Genomic DNA, 25790 nt, shown 5'->3' with positions numbered 1-25790 from the left:
TCTCAGCTGTCCAATAGGGATAATAATATTTGTGTGATCTATTTCATACATTATAATACTTGCATGACCTACTTCTGAAGATTACTCAAGTTAGAAATACTCTTTGTGTAAGCAGACCAACCTTCCATTCCTGGGGTTCTTCTCAGTATTCCAGATGAGTCTATGTGGCAGCTGGTTAAGGAACAACCACGATATCAGAAGAATTAAAATTCTAGGTGACCCAAAGGGTCATAGAAAAATGCATGATGCATGTAAGTAGTATCAACAATATATTTTATGACTCTTAGAGTTAGACATGCTGTAAATTAAATGGGATCACAGGAGTTAGATCTGGAAAGGACTTCAGGGATCTTCTAGTTCAACTCCTTTTATCACCGAAAAGATCTGGTGCTAGGTAAGAAACAGAGTGGTAAATCAGTAGAATAGATTAGGTATACAATACACACTAGGAAATGGCCAAAATAATCTACTGTTTGATAAACCCAGAGATTAAAGCTTCAGGGGCAAGAACTCAATATTTGTCAAAATTTGCTGAGAAAACTGCACTTTGGCAGAAACTAGGCATAGATCAACATCTCACACCATGTGCCATATGTGATTTAGACATAAAGGGTGATACCATAAGTAAATTAGGGAAACATAGAAAAATGTACCTGTCATACCTATGGATAAGAGAAGAGTTTATGACCAAACAAGAGATTGAGAAATAAAAGAGATAATTTTGATTATATGAAATTTAAAAAAACTTTTGCACAAACAAAACGAATACAAACAAAATTGGAGGAAAAACAGGAAATGAGTAAAAATTTACAGCAAATTTCTCTGTAAAAGGACACCCTTTTCAAATATATAGGGAACTGAGCCATATTTATAAAAATAAGAACAATTTCTCAGTTGATAAGCAGTCAAAAGATAAAAAAGGCAGTTTTCAGAAGTCAAAAGTATTAATAATCACATGAAAAAACTGCTCTAAATCACTACTGCTTGGAGAAATAAAAATTAAAACAACTCTGAGACACCACCTTATGCCTCTCAGATTAGCTGATATGATGGGAAAAAAATGACAAATGTTGGAGGGAATGTGGAAAATTGGGACACTAAGGCACTGTTGGTGGAGTTGTGAACTAATTCAAACATCCTGGAGAGCAATTTGGAACTACTCTCAAAGGACTGTAAAACTGTACATACCCTTTCACCCAGCAATACCATTACTTGGTCTATAACCAAAAGAGAGCAAAGAAGAGGGGAAAGGACCAATTTGTGCAAAAATATTTAAACAGATCTTTTTGTGGTGGCAAAGAATTAGAAATTGAGGAAATGCCCATCAATTGAGAAATGACTGAACAAGTTGTGATATATGACTGTGATGGAATACTGTTATGCTATAAAAAATTATGAGCAGAAAAACCTGGGAAGATTTATGTGAACTGAAGGAAAATAAAGTGAGTCAAACCAGGAGAACATTGTACATAGTGACAGCAGTATTGTGAGGATGATCAACTGGGAAAGATGTAGCGACTCTGATCAAGACAATTCCAAAGGACCCATGATGAAAAATGTTATCCATCTCCAGAGATATAACTGATGAACTCTGAATGCAGATTGAAGAATATTTCTTTTTACTATCTTTATTTTCATTGTTTTATTTTGTTTGTGTTTTCTTTTGCAACATGGCTAGTATGGAAATGTTTTACATGACCTCATATGTATAATTGAAATTAAATTTCTTGCCTTCTCAAGGATGAGGGAGGGGTGTGAGAGGAGAGAATTTGGAACTCAAAATTTTTAAAAATGATTGCTAATTCTTTACATGTAATTGGAAAATATCAAACCAAATAAATAAAAATAATTTTTAAAAAGACATACATAGAAACTGAGACCCTACGGATATTGTCCAAGGTTGCCTAATAGCAAAGCCAGATTTTAAGCCTTAGTCTTCTGATTCCAGTTCCAGTGTACGTCATGTAGGTATATTACTGGAAGAGGAGATAGTTAATTCATGTCATGAAGGAGAGGATAACCAATGGGTAGTCTGAGTTCTTCACTGGCATCTACAAAATCTTGAAACACCCAGAGGAGGATCTCTTGTTTATTGAGTAGAGCATCTATGGAGGAATTATAGGGAGACATGCACAAGAATTCTACAGGATAAGATATGGAATAGATGTATTCTGTGCCAGTAAAGGAAGTAGCCATAAGGATGAAATCCACTAAAGAAATGGAAGTATTTTCTACAGGGTTTCAAATATTTGACAACCACTCTGCTCTGCCAAGAGTATATTCTTCCTGGTTTCCAAGATCTTGTTAACTACTGATCTTGTTATCCTGAAGTTTATGATTCCTTTTCCCCGAGTATTTGTTCTTTCATCTATAAACACTGCAATACGCAGGGCTTCATCGATTCTTCCTCGCAGATTCCATTACTTGGTCCTAATCAGAGTCTGCAATAGACTTGCTTAAAGGATGTCTGCCACAACGACAACTTGATGGGCTTAGTCATTTTAAACTTCCTGTCATGATGCATTTTGAATTATTAGCAATAACATTCCAGAAGATTGTACTGCTCTTACAGTAGGCTCAGTCATATTTTTCCCCAATCTTCAGATATTCCTGTAAACGTAGCCATTGATATTTTCTTTAGTTTTTTGTATACCATTGCTTATTATCTTCAGTGACGTAAGCATTTTAAGTGGGCAGTCCTCTCTGATGCTACTGACGTAACAAATGCAATAGAATGAATCTAGAATAGACTCTAGATCTTGGAGGTCAGGTCGGTCATCTACTCCAAAACTCTTCTTTGTGTGGAAGAGGAAACTGGGGTCCAGAGAGGTGAAATGATTTGCCCCAAATTATGTAGGTATTATGATTATTATATGCCATGTAACACAGGTAGTTTCATAACCAGGGTTACCTACATGGTTCACAATCAAGTCTTCAAGTCCAAATTCAGTGTTCTTTCTTTTCCTTCACTCTGAGAACTTCCTGATGGAGAATCTGAGAATGACATAGGTACTGTTGCTGCAGCTGCTTCTCCTCCTCCTCCTCCTCCTCCTCCTCCTCCATCTTCTTCATCTTCTTCTCTTTTTCTTTTTCTCCTTTCCCTTCTTCTTTTTCTTTTCCTTCTCCTTTTTCTTCTTCTCCTCCTCCTTCTCCTTCTTCTCCTTTTCCTTCTCCTCCTCCTCCTCCTCTTCCTTCTTCTTCTTCTTCCTCTTCCCCTTCTCCTGCTTCTGCTTCTCCTTCTCCTTCTCCTTCTTCTTCTTCCTCTTCTTCCTCTTCTTCTTCTTCTTCTTCTTCTTCTTCTTCTTCTTCTTCTTCTTCTTCTTCTTCTTCTTCTTCTTCTGTCAATAGCATTAATAAACTCTTTTATCCAGGGCCACTGCTTTAATTTGTATATGATTCAGACGTTTGGCTCCCCACTGGGGCCTCAGAGCATTATTTCAAGGTCAAATGATACATATCATTATGTAAAATATGTGAAAGTATTTTGAAAAGTGTTGAATGTTCTACAAAGGTAAAGCATTGTTATTATGGAATCTCAGCATCCCCAGTTATAACACATGAGTTCTAAGCCCATTTCTGCCTCTTACTAGCTGTGTTGGCCCCCCACCTCCCCATCCCAGCTGGTTACTCTCCCTCTCTTGGGCCTCAGTTTTCTCATCTGTAAAATGAAGGTTTTGGACTAGATGGTCCCTGATACCCCTTCTGGCTTTGAGTCCCTGACTAGATATTTTTTGGTTCTGGATAATGTGAATGATGAAAAGGAACAGTGATACAGACAAGGATGAAATGCCCTCTCACCTAAACTCTGATACAAAGTCTGATAAAGACTTAAAAAGGGAAGGGACATTATTCGTCTGTCAGAGCTAGGGCTTAGATTGTTTGGAATATTAACTTCAGTTGAAGTCCCCCTGCCAGGCCCCTGTTTTGATAAGCAATTTGATGTCTCCCAAGACAGTGTCCCTGATGACTGCTTTGTACATGTCATAGAGGGTGAGGGCAGCTATCGTAGCAGAAGTAAGAGTCTCTGTTTCCATACCTATGGGATCCCAGACCTGACATGATGCCTGGATCGCTACAGCATGGTGGACAGCATCCACCTGTAGCTTTAGTTGGATATGGATCAGAGCCACGTGATGGAACAGTGGGATCAGCTGGCTGGTCAATTTGAGTGCCAACTGGGCCATAGCCAAGGTATCACCTTTCCATAGCTGGTTCTGGTGAAAAAGGTTGAAGGCCTCAGGCCCCAGGAAGATCACATCTGAGGCCACAGACACCTACTCTGTGGTTGACTTTCTACCCACATCAACCATGGTGGCCTGCCCCCTGAGTCCAGGTGGGTCAGCTGGTCTGAATGGGGAGAGATCCTGGGAAGCTGGGGGAAGTGGTGTCTCTATGTTAAGGCACTTAACGCTGGAGTAAGGATCTTGTGGGTGAGAGTTGTAGAATCTCCAGGGAGAACCTGCCTCTAGCCTCAGTTCGTTAGAAGAAGGACCTGTGGAACTTGAATGACATAGTTTCCTAATGCTTCTCCTCCCACCTATGAAAAATTTTTAATATCTGCAGACCATTTCTTTCATCATCATTGTCATCATCACTCACACTTATATAGCACTTTAAAAGCACTTTGCTCACCTTGCAACATAAATAGTGCATATATTATTATTTCCCTTATACAGATGAAGAAACTAAGGCACAGAGCTGAGAGTGTCAGAGCTAGAATTCAAACTCAGATCTTTCCACAGACATGGATATGTTTAGTATTCCTAGTAGTATTTGGAACTGCATGTTTAATATGATCTTGTTTGGGAATTACAGTTGTGGGGTCTTCTTTTATTTCCCCCTCATAATAACTTGGAAATAATTCTGTAATGTAGGAAGATGGTCTCACAATTTTTATAAGGGAAAAGGAAAAAAATTAAAATTTAGCTTATATAGACAAATTAGTTATAATATGTAAAAAGTAACATCCCGTTAGAGGTGACTGTAAGCAATTTCCTTGCCTGGTAGTCCTTACTTCCCTGCTAAAGTTGGGTGAGTGGTTTTGCCATCATCGTCATCACAGTAATTGTAATAAGCAATTACATAGCACTTTGAGGTTTGCAAAGTACTTTATAAATGTTATTTCATTTTATCTTTATAATATTCCTGGGAGGTAGATACTATATTATACCCAATTTTTTTTTCATTTTTTTTTTTTATTTAGCTTTTAACATTCATTTTCACAAAATTTTGGGTTCCAAATTTTCTCCCCTTTTATCCCCCCCCCCTCCCCAAACACCAAGCATTCTAATTGCCCCTATGACCAATCTGCTCTCTCTTCTATCATCCCTCTCTGCCCTTGTCTCCGTCTTCTCTTTTGTCCTGTAGGGCCAGATAGCTTTCTATACCCCTTTACCTGTATTTCTTATTTCCTAGTGGTAAGAACATTACAGTTGATCCTAAAACTTTGAGTTCCAACTTCTTTAGCTCCCTCCCTCTCCACCCCTTCCCTTTGGAAGGCAAGCAATTCAATATAGGCCAAATCTGTGTAGTTTTGCAAATGACTTCCATAATAGTTGTGTTGTATAGGACTAACTATATTTCCCTCCATCCTATCCTGTCCCCCATTACTTCTATTCTCTTTTGATCCTATCCCTCCCCATGAGTGTTGACCTCAAATTGCACTCTCCTCCCCATGCCCTCCCTTCTATCATCCCCCCCACCCTGCTTGTCCCCTTATCCCCCACTTTCCTGTATTGTAAGATAGGTTTTCATACCAAAATGAGTAGGCATTTTATTCTTTCCTTTAGTGGAATGTGATGAGAGTAGACTTCATGTTTTTCTCTCACTTCCCCTCTTTATCCCTCCACTAATGAGTCTTTTGCTTGCCTCTTTTATGAGAGATAATTTGCCCCATTCAATTCTCCCTTTCTCCTCCCAATATCTTTCTCTCTCACTGCTTGATTTCATTTTTTTTTAAGATATGATCCCATCCTCTTCAATTCACTCTGTGCACTCTGTCTCTATGTGTGTGTGCGTGTGTGCATGTGTGTGTGTGTAATCCCACCCAGTACCCAGATACTGAAATGTTTCAAGAGTTACAAATATTGTCTTTCCATGTAGGAATGTAAACAGTTCAACTTTAGTAAGTCCCTTATGACTTCTCTTTGCTGTTCACCTTTTCATGGTTCTCTTCATTCTTGTGTTTGGAAGTCAAATTTTCTTTTCAGCTCTGGTCTTTTCATCAAGAATGCTTGAAAATCCTCTATTTCATTGAAAGACCAATTTTTTCCCCTGAAGTATTATACTCAGTTTTGCTGGGTAGGTGATTCTTGGTTTTAGTCCTAGTTCCTTTGACTTCTGGAATATCCTATTCCATGCCCTTCGATCCCTTAATGTAGAAGCTGCTAGATCTTGTGTTATCCTGATTGTATTTCCACAATACTTGAATTGTTTCTTTCTAGCTGCTTGCAATATTTTCTCTTTCACCTGGGAGTTCTGGAATTTGGCCACAATGTTCCTAGGAGTTTCTCTTTTTGGATCTCTTTCATGCGGTGTTCTGTGGATTCCTTGAATATTTATTTTGCCCTCTGGTTCTAGAATCTCAGGGCAGTTTTCATTGATAATTTCATGAAAGATGATGTCTAGGCTCTTCTTTTGATCATGGCTTTCAGGTAGTCCCATCATTTTTAAATTGTCTCTCCTGGATCTATTTTCAAGGTCAGTTATTTTTCCAATGAGATATTTCACATTATCTTCCATTTTTCCATTCCTCTGGCTTTGTTCTGTGATTTCTTGCTTTCTCATAAAGTCCTTAGCCTCCATCTGTGCCATTCTAATTTTGAAAGAACTATTTTCTTCAGTGAGCTTTTGAATCTCCTTTTCCATTTGGCTAATTCTGCTTTTGAAAGCATTCTTCTCCTCATTGGCTTTTTGAACCTCTTTTGCCAATTGAGTTAGGCTAGTTTTCAAGGTGTTATTTTCTTCAACATTTTTTTGGGTCTCCTTTAGCAGGGAGCTGATTTGCTGTTCATGCTTTGACTTCATGTCTCTCATTTCTCTTCCCAGCTTTTCCTCCACCTCTCTAACTTGATTTTCAAAATTCTTTTTGAGCTTTTCCATGGCCGGAGCCCATTGAGTGGGCTGGGACACAGAAGCCTTGATTTCTGTGTCTTTGCCTGATGGTAAGCATTGTTCTTCCTCATCAGAAAGGAAGGGAGGAAATGCCTGTTCACCAAGAAAGTAACCTTCTATAGTCTTATTTCTTTTCCCTTTTCTGGGCATTTTCCCAGCCAGTGACTTGACCTCTGAATATTTTCCTCACACCCATCTCACCTCCTGATCCTCCCAGCCAGTGTTTGGGGTCTGAGATTCAAATGCTGCTTCCAGCCTCAGGGCTTTGGGCGGGGGCAGGGCTGCTATTCAGTGTGAGATTAAATTCAGATGCTCAGGTGAGGGCAGGGCTGCCTCTCAGGCTCAGTTCCCTCAGGGAGTTTATGCACAGACCTTCAACAATGGATCCAGGCTCCTGCCTGCTTGGAGAGCCCTGGTCTGCCGCTGCCCCTCAGCTTCTGTCTCCTGAGGGGGCCCGAGCCATGGGGGCACCCCACTCCCCCCTCGACCCGCCAAAGGGACTCTCTCACCGACCCCCGTCACCTGTGGGTGGAGGTACTTGTGCGGCCGCTGGAGATCCCGTCCCTGAAGCCCGCTCGGATCTGTTCCTCTCGGTGCCGCGGCCACGGCAGGGCTGTACTCAGCTCCCAGTCCCGGCGCCCAGTCCGCAGCATGAAGGACCTTTTATGAGAGGTTTGCAGGTCTCTCCGGAACAGAAATCTCCCTCGCTCCAAGGTTCTGTGGCCTCTGGGTGCAGAATTCGCCGTGAGTTACTTCTTTGTAGTTGTTCTATGGGTTGTGGGTTCGGAGCTATGTCTTATACCCAATTTACATATAAGAAAACTGAGGCTGAGAAGGTCAGTGACTTGCCCAGGGTCACACAGCTAGTAAGTGTCTGATGCTGAATTTGAATTCAGGCCTTCCTTTCTCCGAGTCCAGCATTCTACCCATTATGCTACCAAGCGGCCTATACCACAAAATGTTGACTTAATAGGAGATCAATTAAGTTCAATGTTTTTGTTTATTTAGACCTGCAGTTTCATCAGTGTAAGAAGCCATATAGGTGCCTACTTTTACCAATACAGATTGGCAGCTGTTTGGCTACTTATATAATCTTAGAGAGCTGCTTGGTGTACTTAGGGGGCATCCAATCACAGACAAAGAGTTGTAAAGTGATCAAAGGTTGAAGCTCATCTGATTCAACTCATTCATTTTACACATGAGGAAACTGAGACGTTGTACGATCTTCCTAATGTCACACAAGGTGGGAGATTTGGGCTTTGTCCAGGGTCAAGTAACTAAAATATGTCAGAAGCAAAACTTGAATCCAATCCATCTTGACTGGGGGGCTGACTCACCATTTTTTCTGCACTATTTCTCTATGACCTATACAAATGATTCAATTACAGCACTATATTTCTTTTTAAAAAATAAGATTTCTGTTCTGAACTTAACTATGTAAGATGTATTTGTCACGTTATGCAACACAGAGCAAAAAAATTAGATTGCCCATGTAGCCACAAATATGTGCCCACGTTGGGTTCATTTTTTCTCTCCAAGCTTGCAACAAATCCAGTGTGCATTTTCAACACTATCCTCTTTGCCTATTTCCTACTGACCTTCCTTCTGTTCTCTTTCTACTATTTTAATGTGTTTCAATGACCCTATTTTCTCACTTTTACCTTTATTTTATTTTTTGATTTTGGTAACCCTACCAAATTCTCTTCTCCTTCCTTCCCAAATCCTTATATTAAATATGCATGGTCATATGCCAGGAGTTGGACCCATAATGCATCACTGGTCAGATTGCTTAAATCTTTAGTAATCATTTTTCATTATAATGTCGTTATTGTAAATAACAATGTTTCCTGGGTTCTGCTCACTTCACTCTGTATCAGTTAACACGAGTCTTCCCAACTTTCACTTTCGTAATTTCTTAAAGCCCAATTAAATTCCATTTACTACGTAGTCCAAATGTATTCAATTGTTCCCCAGTGGTGCTACTACACTTCAATGATTTTATAGTTTGAATGAAGAGAAATGGAAGTGCTCACCTTGCCATGCAGAAATAGTTCTTCCTTCAATTTCCTTGTGAATCTTAGGATCTCGATACAAGGGGAAGTCAGGTTCCATCTTCCTTCCCACCCCAAAGCCCTTACGTGTGTTCTGACTCCTTTCTGTCTCAAACAATTTAAATAAGTAAGGTGTCCAAAGAATGACTGTAATATCAGCACTCCTGTTGAACGTGTAACACAAGGTGGTTGACTTTGCCCTAGCACAGCAAGGACATGCAAAAATGTATACAGTGGTGTTTATATTTCACATGCACACACACTCATCCTTTTGTTTCCAAATGGAAATGTGCCTGGTTAGCAGGGCAGGATAAGGTTGATTAACTGCATTTCAGGTTGGAAGAGGCATCGATTTTGTATGGCTGGGATTTTTTACAGCCTTAAACTACCAGGACACTGAGTTTAAAAAGAGAAAGTCCATCAAGTCACTGGGCAGGGATATGCTGGTGTCAGTTTGAGCCGATTGTTAAGTTTTTAGTGTGAGTATTTATACCTTGCCAAATCAGGCTCAGATTTTTTGCTTTCCTTATTGTCTAGACCTAAGAAAGTGGTAAAAATATTAATAATGCATATAAATCCTAAAAGCCTGTCATGTGTACATATTTCTCCCCCCAGAGGAGTGTTGTTAAACATTTACCAGCACATCCTTGGGCCTAGCCCATGTCAGCTAGGAAACTGACACCAATTATATAGGGCAATCAGGGTCCAGGGCCAGCCTGCTTTTAGGTAAAGCCTCTCCATTTGGTGGGTAAGAGGAAAAAATTGTATAGGAAAGTGCTGGCCCTTCTATCAGAAAATGTGATAAGCTCCATGGGCCTAATCCCTATAGAGCTGAATGTATATTACTGTCAATGTCCATTCTATTCACAGTTCTTTGAGAAAGATAGAAACATATTGGTCAGGCTCTAAATCAAAGTCAACCAGAGGAAGCCTAGAAGCCAAGAAGGCCCAGAATCCTTTTTTCCTCTTTTTTTGAAACTGATGATGTGTGTTCCCTATAGGCATTTTACATTTGAGTTACGCTGGACTGCTCAGCCTTTCTGTGTACAAGAATTGTAACAATAGATACCATAACAGAAATCTCAACTAGATCTTAATCTATAAAGGGGTCTTAGAGGGGATCCCAGCTCGAAAGTACAAATAACCTTTACAATATCCCTGAAAAGTGGTCACCTGGAAACTACTGGTGACAGGTGACTCACCATCTCCTGAGGTGACCTGTTCTACTTTGGCACAGACCTACTTATTTGGATGTTTCTTGAGCCTGCATCTATTATTTCTTCCCACTGTTCCTTATTCTTTATCTGAAGCCAAGTAGAGTAAAACAGTTCTCTTTTTTCCACATAACAACCCTTCAAGTAGAGGAGATCAGCTAGATCAGACCCGTAAAACAGGGAGCAGCTTAATGAAGGAATTCCCTCTACCAATGCAGGTGAGCATCTTTTCTGCATCTTATAGTCTTTTTAAAAAAATTATTTATTTAGTGTTTTATTTTTCCCCAATTAGATGTAAAAGTTTTGAACATGCTTTTTAAGGTTTTGAGTTCTAAATTCTCTCCCTCTCTTCCCTCCCACATTGAGAAAGCAACTTGATATAAGTTCTACATGTATAGTCATGAAAAACATATTTCCATATTAGCCATGTTGTAAATGAAAACATAGACCCCCCCAAAAAAAGAACCCCAAGAAAAAGAAAGAAAGTTCCAAAAGAATGCTTCAATCTGTATTTGGTTACCATCCATTCTTTCTTTGAGGATGGATAGCATTTTTCATCAGGAGTACTTCAGGGTTGTCTTGGATTGTTGTGTTTCTGAGAAGAACTAAGTCATTCCTGGTTGATCATCTGACAGCATTGCTGTTACCATGTACAACAGAAGTTCCCAAACTTATGCAGTCTATCATCCCCTTTTCAAAAAAAAAAAAAAATTACTCAGTATCCCCCTGGAAATCTACTTTCTTTAAATTTGCATCAATTCAAAAAATATATACTTTTTAATGACATCTTAAATTTAATAGTTTATTGTAAATGTGGGGAGGTTTTCTGCACTGAAAGTTTGATGAGGCAATATTGTGTCATGTAACCATATAGTATCATATGGTAAACAAGTCATTCCATGTACATGTTCCTGCTGGACTCCCCTACAATGCATGACACATGCTTGCCTTCCAACTGTGGTTTGCTAAAACCTGTCAGTGGACTTGACCATTGATCAAGTATAACGTGTATTTTGTGTGTTTATTTGGGAAATAATTTTAACACTGACTTTAACTCTGTGACACAGCAGATGAAACATATGTGAATGGTCCTTCAAAATTTTCTTCTCTTCTTTCCTTATTCTTCCACAACTCCCTTATTTTTATTCAATGCCCCCAATTGTGCCTGAGGCTACTACCACATCACTGGATCATTACAGAGCCCCTCCAAGGGGCAGTATCACACACTTTGGGAACTTATGGTATACAATGCTCTCCTGGGTCTGCTCATTTCATTTTGCATCAGTTCATGTAAGTCTTTGCTTGTTTTTCTGAGAGCAATCTGCTTACCAGTTCTTATAGCACAATAGTAAGTAGTCCATCACAATCATATACCACAACTTGTTCAGGCATCCTCCAGTTGATGGGTATCCCCTCAGTTTCAACTCTTTGCACTCAGAGAAGAAGTGCTATAAATATTTTTGTACATATGGGTCCTTTTCCTTTTTGGTTTTTTATCTCTTTTGGGATAGAGATTGCTAAGTCAAAGGGTATGCAGAGTGTTTGTAGCACTTTGGGCTTAGTTCAAAATTTGCTCCATATAATGGTTGAATCAGTTCACAACTCCGCTAACTGTGTATTAGTGTCTTAATTTTCCCACATCCCCTTCAACATTTGTCATTTTCCTTTTTTGCTCTATGAGCCAATCTATGAATTTTATAGTTTTAAGAGAGTTGAAGCACAAAGAGATTAAGTAATTAACCCAAGGTCATACAGCCAATATGTGTCTCAGGAAGAATTTGGACTTAATTCTTCTGGGCTCCAAGGCTGACTCTCCATCCATTATGTTACACTTCAAATATCTGAATTACTCAATTAAAAAATATTTATTAAATGCCTGATATATGCCAGGAACTCTGCTGGACAATGGATATAAAAATACAAATAATACAATACCTACTTGTACAGAAAGCATATGGAGAAGATTTCTTTAAGTCTTTGTTTTTCAGAATAAATATGCCTACTGCCTTCCATTGAACAGTTTTTAGAAATCATTTTGGCAGATGCCAGAAATAAATACATAATATGCCTTAGCATTTTACTCACCATTAAAAAAATCAGTCTAAAAGTTTATAATTATCCCAGTTTTAGAGGGGTTAAGAAAAGTTCCCTGAGGAAAACATTCATAGAGAACACGCTCAAAAACAGGGGCACAAACATACCTTGTTTTCCCTGAATTTTAATTCTCCCATCCCCCAGGTTTTCACATGTCAGTCTGGCACATTAACCATCATTTAAACATTCAAGCCTCCTCAGGGGTTAAACAAATCAGAAGTCAGTTTCTCATTATCTACCACCAAAAAAAAAAATTGCTTTTCATGATGGAGACCTTCCAAAGCGCACATACTTTTTTTTTGTTTTGTTTTGTTTGAGGGATGTACAGAATTTAATTTCCTGACACTTAAAATCATTTGACTGAGAACAGCAGGCTAGAAAGAACAGGAACAGGGGTAACATAATATGAAACAAGGGAGTGAAAGAGTTTCTCACTGAAAAGGTTTAATTCTGAAAAAGTAACTTGTGGGAGGGGGATGTTAGTTACATAAAGGCAGAATTATTACCGTGTCCAAGCTTTCACTATTTGGCACAAAGAGGGCGATTTGTAGCTGGGTGCCTGTCTTGCATTCGGAGGTGAAGGCACTTGACTTGCTTAGCAATTACTAAGTCATCCCTCCTCCCAAGAGTTGGGGCGGGGGGAGCATGTGAGCGCATGGAAAATAAATTCACCTTTGTCTTAGTCATGATTACTTTTTGATCCCATTAAACTAAAAGCTGCCTTGAGACCAATCTAGTTTTTTAAAGGAATGTCATTGACGGTGTTGAAATGCATTGAATGAGCAAAGTTTGTGCTGACATGCAATAAGGGAAGGAAAACAAACCCCTGATTATACTGACAAGTGACCCTGTTTTTGATATGAAGGACCGTGACAATCCTGCCTGAGCCTGGATAAACCACCCAGTTGTTTTAGAGAAAGGTTTATAGGGGACTCCTCAATTCATTTGCTGAAATGGCATTTTGTTTCTTTATTTTCACTTGGGAATCTCACTTGGGTCTTCCTTTGGAAGACAGGGATATCTTAATCCAAATCGGAAGTGAAATTCTTTCATTCTTTCTACATAATAATGTGATGGGTTTAACTATTGGATTTGGAGACTACTTTGGCTAGGAGGACTTCCCATAGCTATGAATTAGCATCACAAAGGCAACTAATAGAAAAAAAGGAGTAGATTTTATGTCTCTTTAGAAGGGAGAATAACCCAATCTTGATTCCTGGAAAGTGAGCGCTGAACCAGGAACTCTGTACAAATGAAAAGATATAACTGGGAAAGGGCAACTGGCTTTAATTCTGGGTGCCAAAAGCTAGAGGCCAACTTTCACTGTCCCAGAGCTCTCTTCCTTTAGCAGTTGAAAGTCTACACCTTCATCCCCTCCCTCCACCCCACATTAATGATCAGTCCTTCAGAACTATAGAAGGATCACGGTGTCTTGGGGCATCCCAGAGTCAAACTCCAGGTGATCTCTTTCTCCACCAGCCTCATTCCTCTCTCTACTTATCATTCATCCCTCTACACCTCAGGTACAAAAGTTCCTAGTTATAACTCAGGAGACACACAGCCTGTCTGAAGCTCTTTGCTTGCTGACAGACTCTGCTCCCATCATACTTATTCATCTAACAGATGAACAGTATTGTGGCATGTAATACAACATGTGGAGTGCATTTGCACTACTAAGTCTCATGATTGAGGGCAGATGTTACATGCCCTTAGCTTCCTCTTTGGGGAATTCTTATGCCATCCAATGGCATGTCTAGTAGCATGCTTCACAACATAAAGTTGGTCGGAGAAGGATCTTCGGGGAATTCCTACATCCTCTCTGTTTATAAGACATGAGCAGCCCAGCCAAATGGTGCTGACAGCAGGATACATTTTATCCTATGGTTATTCTGGGGTGTTGCCCTCATCTGGCTTTTTATGTGAGTTATTTTGGGGTGGTAGTATCTATTAAATCAGTCCGAGTGCACATGGGTGCAAAGTATATATTTCATAAAGCAAAGTAAGTACCACCATAACACCATATTTCTGTTGGGGGGGGAAGGAGGGAGCTTCTGGACTTCAAGTGCCTCTCAAAGTTTTCAAATAAGCCAAACATGTCAAAGCAACACTAAGATGATCAAATGGGATAACATATATTTAATGTGCTTTGCAAACATTAGTATTTGAAAAAATAACTTTTTTAAAATTATCATAGGTTTTTCCTCCATGGAACAATTGTTTATTGCATAAAATAATTTTTTTTAAAAAAAGACTATAAAATGATTGAGGAGGCAGCATAATATACTAGAAAGACCACTGAACTGGGAATCAGGAGACTGTGTTCCCAACCTGACTACCATTATTCATTATGTCAGCTTAGGAAAATTTCCATATCTGTCAAAGAGGGAGTTGTAGATTAAAAAGTCATTTAAACCCTTGCAAGTTCTAAGATGTTCCTATGTGAATTATTTCACTTCTTTGGACCTCAATTTATTTATCTGTAAAAGATCACTAGGTGATCTCTAAGCACCTTATAAACCCATTCATTCAATGGGCATTTAGTGAAAAGCTATTACAGGCAAAGCACTGGGGAAAAGACTACAGTAAAGCAATGACTGATTCAAACACAGGTTGGCCTAATCCAACCCTAGCATTGCTACCCAAGACACAGGTTATGCCGGTATCCCTATGGGCAGAACGGAGGCTGTCTTTTTCATGCTGACAGCATTACCAAAGCAAGGTCCAGCCTTGGAAAACCAGTCTCACGACGATGATGCAGAATTGGGCTTATGAGCGACCATTGAGCAAACTGGCATCTTTGTTGCATCTTCAAGTCCCAGCTGAAATTGAAAGTCTTTCCCCACTACCCTTAACGCCAGCGTCTTCCCTCTGAGATGACTTCCATTTTACATTGTCTATATAGTGTAGACACAAAGTTGTTTGCGTGTTTTTGTCTTTCTTTGTATCCCCAGAACTTAATACGGTGCCTGGCACATACCAAGTACTTAATCATTGCTTGTTGACTGACTGATGGCATTTTCATAGTGGGAATTTGGCAGCTGCAATAGAATCAGGGTAGAATCTTGGCTCTACCACAGACTATCTATGTGACTTTGGACAAATGCTTAACCAAATGAGGCCTCGGTTTTGTCAACTATAAAATGAGAGCACTGAACTAGAATGTGTCTAAAGTCCCTTTAAGCTCTAGATCTATGATACTATGATCTTATATTGTTACTGTTTAGTCATTTTCAGTCCAACTCTTCATGATCCCATTTGGGATTTTCTCGGCAAAGATACTGGAGTGGTTTGCCATTTCTTTCTCCAGCTCATTTTATAGTGAGGAAACTGAGGTAAACAGGGATAAAAGACTTGCCCAAGGTCAAACAGTTAGTAAGTGCCTGAGGCCAGATTTAAACTCAGGCATGTGTGCCACCTAGTAACTGGGTTCAAATCCTAACTATGCCTTACTATCTGGGAGACTTCTGGTAAGTCTCACTACTCTGGGCTACCATTTCCTTATTTATTGTTTTTGTTGTGTTTGTCCTTCACTCTCAAAGAGGACCATGACATCAAGATGTTGACATGACTTGCAGTTGACTTTGACTTGAGTGAGAGAGAGCTGTGCAAGGTCACCAGCCTCACTTTCTTCTCTAGAGCCATCTGGGTCCAGTGGCCTGATATTCAGCAGGATGACTGGAGATGACTCAGGATACAAATTCCCTTATTTATAAACCAAGAGGGATGAACTAGACAATTTCTAAGGTTCCTTTTAGCTTGGAATCTGTGATCTTAGGAGCTTAAGAATAGGTAGAAGAATAGTAGGATGTTCTGGCAGACTAGTAGGTAGATATTTTGGGAGAGGCAGGGCCTTTTGGCATTTTAAATCACACTGATCAAGCAGCTGTCCCCTCCACCAACATACAGTCCCAGCCTTGTCTCCTCTATGTCTGTAACACTTGCTCTTATCCCCTTAGGGACTGAACACATGATGTCGACCAACCACTCTAGGCAGCTCCTCTTCATTGGGTTTCCTATATAGTAACAACCAGCAGAATCATATGCCTTCTTTAATCCACAAACATTCCACACCAGAGACAAACATCTCCTGCAGCTACCTAAAAGAGAATGTTATGGCTGCCATCCAACCCACATGGACTTGCAGTCTTCAGGCAATGTGGTCCAAATGGCAATGTGGATACTAGAGTCAGAGGCCAGGGACACCTGTGTTCAAATCCTATTTCAAATGATAATTAAGTAACCTTGGACAAGTCATTTGAGGTTTAAGTTTCTTCATCTATAAACCAGGAATGATTTTAGTTCCCTATATTTTCCCCTCCTCCGCACTGGATTGTAACAAATGAAATAATAGGTGTGGTGGACTTTTTTTTTTTTATAAAGGAATATTTACTTTGAAAGTATAATAAGAACAAACATATACACATTTTCCCCACACCTGAAAGGGGAGGGGCATAATTCCCCCATACCACGTTAGTCTCTGTGGAGGGGAAGTGGATTAGGTTCATAATTCCTACAGAGATTGCAAAGTCCGCAGTTCATTTCTCAGAGCCATAGGACCTAGGGAAGGAGAAGATGAGGCCCTTCCTTTCCCGTGGTGTCTCTCCTACGAATAGAATCTTTTGCCCCTGGACACTGCCGGAAATTAACATAATGTGTTTTGAAAACTATCACTGCATACACAAGGGTTTATTATCATTGCAGATAAAACATCTCTGTCACCAGCAGTGAGTATGTATGCTAGGCATTGGTGATTTCATTCCAAGTGGAGAAGAGGAGAAGATTCTTGTTAGCAGGAGAAAGTACAGACTCTTTTATGTTTGGGTTATTTGGAGTGACTGACACCTGTTGATTTTTTAAATTTATTCTTCATAAGATCATAGATTTAAAGCTAGAAGGGACCTTGGAGGTACCTGAGTCCAGTTCCCTCTTTTTTGCAGATAAGGAAGTAGAGACCTAGAGAGATTTATTTCCTTCTCAGGGTTACTCAGCTTAGTGCCAGGTCTTTCTGACTTCAAGTCTAGAATTCTCTCCATAATGCCAACATAGATATCTGACAACTAGGAATGAAATCAATGTTCCTTGTTGAGCCTAGAAACATCCCCATTTTACAGAAGAAACTGATTTGTCAATATTCACACTGGTAGTAGATGTTAAAGGTGGAATTAGAATCTAGGCATCTACTTCCCCGCCCCCATTCTATCTATTACCGCACCATTCCTCTCCAGTGGGAGGATAGCTATGTTTTCCCACTATGCATAGAGCTGGTAATGGCATTCTGTAACAAAACAGTGGGGTCCACGGAGTACATTGGGATTCATAAATGAGAAGGGATGCTGAGAAAAAGATCATCACAATACATTCCTTTGCTTCTGTGGCCTTCAGTAGACTTGATTTTTGTTTTAAAAAAGTCCTATTAGATTTACTCAAGATACTCCAATCATAAACAGACTTACACTTCCCCTTAACAACATAACTAATGTGTATGAATCTTTTATACAATTTTCCTTGTCAAATGATGTTTGACAATAATCAGATGATAATGAAATGTATAATTAATAACAAAAATGCCAACATCTGTTAGCTTGTTAATACAAGCTGATTTCAGTGTACTATTTTGAATGTGTCATCATTAAACTTAATTTATATTAAAATCCGTTAAATACAATCTGCTTTCATTAGCTGTTAATTAAGGCTGGCACATGACACCAAGGAGGAAGTTTTTTCTCTTTCCCCTCTCTCTCCTCCTCCCTTATTTCCCTCCATCCCCCCAAAACTAACGTTTTCCCCCCAAATGTCTTTAAAACCTGCTTCTGCAGCTCAAATGTTCCATCAGCAGATGGATCAGGTTTGCTGAATGGTCTGCTTGCTCTCAGCTGTGAGCAATTAGCCTGTTGAGCCTGAAGAAGTCTAACTGTGTGTCTGGAATGGGCCCCAGCCCCCTGGCACCATCCTCTGTCCAGTGGTCTTGTTACTAGCTACTTCCTCCTGCACTGTCCCGCCATGATGCCATCAGGAGCCAGTGAGGCCCTCCCAGTAACAATGGATGTGAAGAAGCATTGGAGTTCATTTTCCAAGCAATACAGATGCAACTTTTAAACCCACCAGACTACTTTCCAGCTCAGTCCAAGGTCAGAGGCAGATTTCCTTAAAGGGATGATTGACTAGTGACCAGATGTCCTCCCCAAACGAGAAATATTTGTAATTTTCCCCCACATACATTCTAAGTGGAGAAGTATTGGTCACAGGGGATAAGTTATTGTGTAGTGAAAAACAAGCCAGGAACTGAGATGAGATTCCCATGCAAAAGTCATCACACCATCTGCAGGGAAAGACCTACATATGGGTCTAACTCTTAAGACTTCCTAGAAAGGGAAACCTATAAAGGAAAGCCTTTGGGCTTTTAAGATGCAAATTACAGTTATTCTGTAGAAGTCTGAAATCCTCTGGGGATTGCCAATGGCCAACTGAAAGCAGCTAATTCCCACCATGACCCTTTGAAATCATTTGGCTTCCTGTGAAGATCTCAAAGAAATCTCATCCTAGTCTGTCCTCCCTGATGAAATCAGGCAGGTGGAGTCCACTGGTGGTCTCTCTCCTGATAGCTCTCCTGTGGACAGGAGTGCAAGGCCATCAGCAAAGACTGGAGGGAAATGGCTCATGATGCAAGCCACCACGCGGCTAATATGGCAAACACTAAGAATATTGCGATAATAATTATTTCATCAGTTGGGACAGGGGCTCTGATTAATTTCCCCTCCCCTACTCAAGCATTAAGCAAAAGGGCCTACTATGTGCTAGATGCTGTGCTGGATGCTGGTGATAGAAAGAGACTGGAGGAGACAACCTATGTATAGAAGTGTCGCAAAATGTGTCTCTTTTAATAATTAAATCTCTTCCTGTTTGGTATCCAGTGAGGGGGCATTCATCACCAAATCAGCCATAATCAAAAACAGGAAGAGTAGCTTTGCTCGTAGTCTCTTCAATATAGTGTGTGTGTGTGTTTTTCAAAAATTTGGAAGGAAAGCACTAGAAATTGGGGGTGGGGAATCATAAAAGGTTCCATGTAAAGCATAATGCTTCAGCTGTCTTGGAGGACACTAGGGGTTCCAAGAAGCAGAGATGAAAGGGAGTGCATTTCAGTCATGAGGCCTCATCACACCAGTTTGGCACTGGACTTGAGTATGGTAATAAGGTTGAAAAGGCGAATGAGAGACAGACTGTAAGGAATCTCAAATGCCAAACAAAGGAATTTAATTTGGTCCTTGGGAGAATAGGGAGGTTTAGGTTAAAGCCCATAAGGTGTGTGTTTTCAATATACTTTTGTATCAGCAGGCCCGATGCATCATTCTTTTCCCCTCCTTTTTCTGTTATGAGCTGAAGGTTGGCACATTGGATCGTCTGACTCCCACTTATTGTAGTCAATTGTAGAAGTGCTGATAGAGCATGTATGTTATTAAATAATGCACTTCACAAGTCAGATTTCACTAGTCACAAAAACATCCTAATTATCTGCTCCCAGGGGAACATGATATTAACATTAAATATGGCCACAAGCTGGTCAGGAAGAAAACCTGAAAATTATGTCTTCCTCTTTTTTTAATTAATGGAAAGATGACTTTAAAAACTAGCACACACTTACACAATGCTTTAGATCCAGAGGCCTCACAGTGGCTTATAACTTGTTCTTCTTAGCCGTAGAGCTCAAATTTCATGAAGAGGTTGGCACCAGAAATACTTTTGGGTTCTTTTTGGAGGAAAGTCAAAGGGTTCAGGTCTCGGACGACTTCCACTTTCCTGTATGGCAGTCTCTGGCCCAGAGAGGTCCCCGTAGCTACCTCTTTCTTCTCTGTTCCCTTCTCATGGGACTAGACTTAATTTCTGGATCAACAAAAAGTAACTTTAGAGGCAGCAGAGTGTTGTCCCTGGAAGTAGGGAGATATATAAGTCATCAGCTCTGGTTTAAGCCCTCAACACCCATCCCTTGAACAGATTATTAGACTCTGCTAACTCCCTGCCTCAAGTCTTTCCCTGCTCCAGTCCATTTTCCACTCAGCTGCCAAAGTGCCAAAGTATTCATAAAATACAGACCTGTGTTCAGTCATTTTTCAATCCTGTCCAGCTCTTTGGTTCCATGCCTCTGCTCCCTCCTTAGTAAGCTGCAGTGGATCCCTATTATCTCTGGGATCAAAGGTAAAATCTTCTCTTTGGTTTTCAAAGTCCTTAGCCATGTTGCTCCTCACACGCTACCTTTCAGGTCTTCTTACACTTTCTTCCCTCCAGATGCTCTTCTGTAAAGCGACACTGGCTGCCTTGCCATCTCTCCCATGACATGCCATCTCCTACTTCTGCATTGTCACTCTCCGCCCCATATTGGTAATTCTCTCCCTCCCCATTTCTGCCTTCTGGCTTCTCTGGATTCCTCCAAGACTTAGCTCCAATTCCACCTCTGTCAGAGGCCTTTCCTGATCCCCAGCCCTTTCCTCCAAGTCCCTTTCTTATGAGATCACTTTCTATTACTCTGTAGAGATAGATCTTCTCTCTACATAGTTACTTACATGTTCTGTACTCTAGTACAGAACCGCCTTTTAGGGTGGAGACTACGTTTGGGCCTTTGTGTCCCCAGTGCTAAGCACTGTGCCCTGCACACAGGAAGAGCTTAATAAATGCTTGCCAACTGGCTGACCTAGGTTCTACCCCCACTCCTTAGCCCATACTGGTAAGACCTTGGCTAAGTTGCTTCTGATTGCCTTAGGCAACTCTCTAGGACTGAGATATTGTCCTAGGTGGTTAGGATCCGCTTCAATGGAGGAAGTTCCCCCAAAACAACAAAATCTTAGAAACTTTCTATCTTTGCATATGAAGGATGCAGGACCATAGGCAATATCTTGTATATCATTGTTTACATGTCTCCTCCATTATGATGGAAATTCCTTTCGTACAGAGACTCTTTTGGCTATTTTTCTATCCTAAGTACTTAATAGAGGGCCTGGCATATAGTAAGCGTTTTATATATGTATGCATATGTATGTATATATGTACACACACACACATATATATGTATATACATTTGTGTCCTAAGTACTTAACAGAAGATCTGGCATATGGTAAGCATTTATACATGTGTGTATATATGTATATGTGCATGTATGTAGATATACACATATATACCTACACACACAAACATATACACACACACACACAGTAAGCAACAAATGCTTGTTGACTACCAGACAGTGAGAAATATGAGTCATTTACAGAGAGGCATCTGGCTCTAAGCATTTTTCACAAACACTGGCTTATGGGTCAGGGGACCTGGCTCCAATTCCTCACTCTTCCACTCACTATTCACTGTGGGACTTTGAACAGAGGGATTAGGAATATTATTGTGCTGTAAGGGACAAAGTCAGAGAAGTCTAGGAGGAGCTCTGTGACCTGAAGCAGTGAAATGAACTGCACCAGGATGTTGGTATGATGATAGCTGGATGGTGCCTTAAATCAGCACCACCTGAGTTCAAATCCAACCTCAAATACTTCCTAGCTGTATGACCCTGGGCAAGTCACTTCACGTCTACCTGCCTCAGTTTCCTCAATTAAAATAATAATGGTATGTACCTCACAACATTGCTGAGAGGATCAGCACTTAGCACAGAGCCTGGCACATAGCAGGTGGTTAATAAATGGAGAAATAGGTATAGGTATAAATGATATAGATATAAATAGGGATGGATATGGATATAGATGTACGTATAGGTATCAGTATCAATGTAGATATAGATGACGTACCTACAGTAGCTAGGTGGCACAGTGGATAGAGTGAGAGACGTGGAGTCAGGAAAACCTGAGTTCAAATCTGGCCTCAGACACTTGCCAGCTGTGCAAAACTGATCAAGTCATCTAACTCTGGTTTGCCTCAGTTTCCTTATCCATAAAATGAGCTTTAGAGGGAAATGGCAAACTACTTAGGTATCTTTGCCCCTAGATGGGGTCATAAAGAGCCGGACATGACTTGTTACAACAAGGTACAAGAAAAGCAGCTTAGAGTAGTGGGGCGGGGGGAGTTGGCAATATGCTTATCTAAGCCCAGCACTCTATCTCCTGTGCTATGTGGTATCCCTTCAAAGCCCCAAAGAAACAAATAAAAACCTTCAGAGATATACCAGCTGGATTGTGTTTCCTTGTTTCTTTAGAGACTGTTGGCCAGCTTTAGTGTCTGAGAACAGTGTGTAAATGTGAAAGAATAAGACTATGTGTCTTTGAGGTCTGCCTTCTTAATAACTGAAATGAAATGAATGGATATTGTCATGTCTCTATCTATATCCATATTGTTTAGTCGTGTCCAACTCTGTGATCCCATTTGGAGTTTCCTTGGCAAAGATACTAGAATGGTTTCCTATTTCCTACTCCAGCTTATTTTTCAGATGAGGAAACTGAGGCAAACAGGGTAAAGCGATTTGCCCAGGGCCAAGCGGTTACTGTCTGAGGTCAAATTTGAACTAAGGTCTTCCTTACTCCAGTCACAGCAATCTATACACTTAAGTCACCTAGGTGCCTCTACTATATTGATACTAATATATAGTGGTGGAGGCACCTAGGTGGACCTTGGGCAAGTCACTTAACCCCAGTTGTCTCATCCTGGCTCATCTCCAGTCATCCTGATGAATATCTGGTCTCTGAATTCAGGTGGCTCTGGAGGAGAAGTGAGGCTGGTGCCCTGCACAGCCCTCCCTCACTCAAAACAAAGTCAAGTGCAAGTCATGTCATTATTTCTCTGAAGGCATGGTCTTCTTCAGCAACAAAGGACAAACACATACTAATATCTATTTCATTATCCATGTTCACATCTACCTCATCTACATTGAGATTGTCACATGAAATTTAACAAATAGGTTCTTTGAGGCTCTGTTCTAGTTTTCTGGGTAACTTCAGGCAAGTCATTTTGTTTCTCATACGTGTATTTGTACATGCTGGATCTATGGCAGTCAGTAAGAAATAGATTTGTTTGAGACCACAATACCCACCTAAAAATGAAAGCTGATTGATGCACCATTGAAAGATAATTCCATTTTTAATTAAGCCATGAAGACCCATTTTCACACACGGAACAAATCAGAAATGAAAGCACCATGAGGAATGAAAAATTCTTCCCTTACATGCTTTTTCTTGGGTTTTCACACTGGTAAAGAAGAAAATCAGACTTCCTCAGCAAAGTCTGAAATATTCCATGGGAGTAAAATAGTTTGAAATATCTGTGAGAAACCTATCTCAGCTTTGGCATTCGATTCCATTCTAAATCTCAGGAGCTGTGTGTACACCGATCCATATTCATACCTCAGACCATTACAAACATTTGTCTGGATGTGATTTCAAAGGCAGCTAGGAGGTCAAACTTTAGAAAAGGAGCTGAAGGAAATGACTGCCTGTGTGCGTCAGACTGGATTTACGTAGCCATTCACCAAGCAAACATGCCCCCTTTGGCGAAACATGTCACTAGCTGAAAAATTTATCACTGTCTCCCATCTTCCACACAAGAAGACCGTGATAAACAAACTGCTTTAAAAAGAGCGATTTGGGGAGATTAAAAAAAAAAGATCTGTCTTTGATTTTCATCAAGATTGCAGCTGTAACCAAAAATAATCACGCAGAATGTAGTTAATTGCACAGTAACTGACACAACACTCTAAGCCCCTAAATTCCCAGGTGAGAGCTTGTCTCATCACTGCTGATTCAATGACAAGCTCATCTTCAGCTTGTGATGGGTTATACGAAGACCAGACAAAGCAACATTTGGTTGGCGTGTCCTCTGTCACAGAAATCTTGCAATTGCAATTTCCTAGGAGAGCAATATTTTGAACATATTGTATACTTTACCATGTATTGGATTTTTAACAACCAAGATATACACCTTTATAAGTAGTGGCTATTAACACAATTTAATAGTGTGTCGACAAGTACCAATGTGTACATAAAAGCAGAATGGTTCAGTTTGTTTTAATACAGCAAACCAATGCTGCCATGGTCCTGTCAAGTGCTATTGAGAAGTAACAGGATTACATGATTGGAATAGTATTCAGTGAAGGTCTTCATTCTCTGGGCTAACACTGAGATAAAATGCTCCATGGTTCCTGGACAGCAAACCTACGAAATGTGTAGTGTGTATATGCTAATACATGAAAGATCTGGAATTTTGTCACTGTTGATAATTTCTGGTGACATATTTCTCTACCTACATAGATTGCAGCCCTTTCTGGGTGTCAGAAGAGTTGCTTAAAATTTCAGGAGGATTAGTGGCTTGCACAGGCTCACAAACTAACATATATAAATGGCAGGATTTGAAACTGTCTTTCTGATTATGTACTCACCTCTCTATCCACCATGTCACACTGGTTTTTACCAATAAACAGACACATGTACATATTTAGATATTCAAAGACAAGCACATATCCATTCATATGTGTTTAATCCAGCAACAGATTTTTACAATAACTAACAGATATACTGTGCAGATTTTATCTACAGCCAGACTGGCTAATTACAGATGGAATTTCATCCAAACATTTGGATATCTTGAAATCTCCTCAATGGAATTTTCTGAAATCAGAATTACGCTTAAGTATGCCCCAGTGTGTGTAAAGAGAATTAGCATTGACAGATATCCTAGCACTGAAACTAATTGCACATCAGACACACGTACTCTAAACTATACTACACATTGCAAGACCGTAGCAGTTTATCCTATGGAATAACTCAGAAAATGCAGCACTGAAAATGGAGTCTAAAGGTAGAGAGATTCAGTTTTCCAATCCAGGCTAATTCCTTTGTCACCAAACTAATAGTTTGCAAAATATTAGTAGTTGGCACTAAACAGATACCCTAAGTTAATGAGATTTTTGATAGGGTTTTAGAGATTATCTATTTCAATTCCTTCATTTGATGGGTAAGGGAAAAGGGCTAGAGAGGTTTAGTAATCTGTACAAGATCATATAATTAGAAGTTCTAGTTGCTAATTGGTGAAACATATCTTAGCAGAACCAGAATTAGAACCCAGTTCTTTTGAATTCAGATGCTCGGCTCTTTCTACTAAATCACACAGCCTGTATTTTTTTAGATGTCAAACATTTTAAAAGTGAGACTGTATACTACAGATGACATAATGCGGAAACCAGTTTTAATAAAATAAATCAAATGGTCAATTATATATCTCCATATGATAATTATATGGTATTAAAAAGAAAGATAAAATGGGAAGATTTGCATGAATGGATGCCAAATGAAGTAAGTAGAATCAAGAATACAGCATATACAGTGACTACAATGAAAA

General features: G+C 39.9%; 1 pseudogene; it reads right to left on the bottom strand.

The window, feature by feature from the left end:
* Window positions 1-3893: 3893 nt before the first annotated feature.
* On the bottom strand, window positions 3894-24846 carry LOC140513970 (molybdenum cofactor biosynthesis protein 1-like; annotated as a pseudogene).
* Window positions 24847-25790: the final 944 nt, after the last annotated feature.

Source organism: Notamacropus eugenii, chromosome 7 (genome assembly GCF_028372415.1).
Source record: "Notamacropus eugenii isolate mMacEug1 chromosome 7, mMacEug1.pri_v2, whole genome shotgun sequence".
Classification (NCBI taxonomy): domain Eukaryota; kingdom Metazoa; phylum Chordata; class Mammalia; order Diprotodontia; family Macropodidae; genus Notamacropus; species Notamacropus eugenii.
This window is presented reverse-complemented; position numbering and strand designations above follow the sequence as displayed.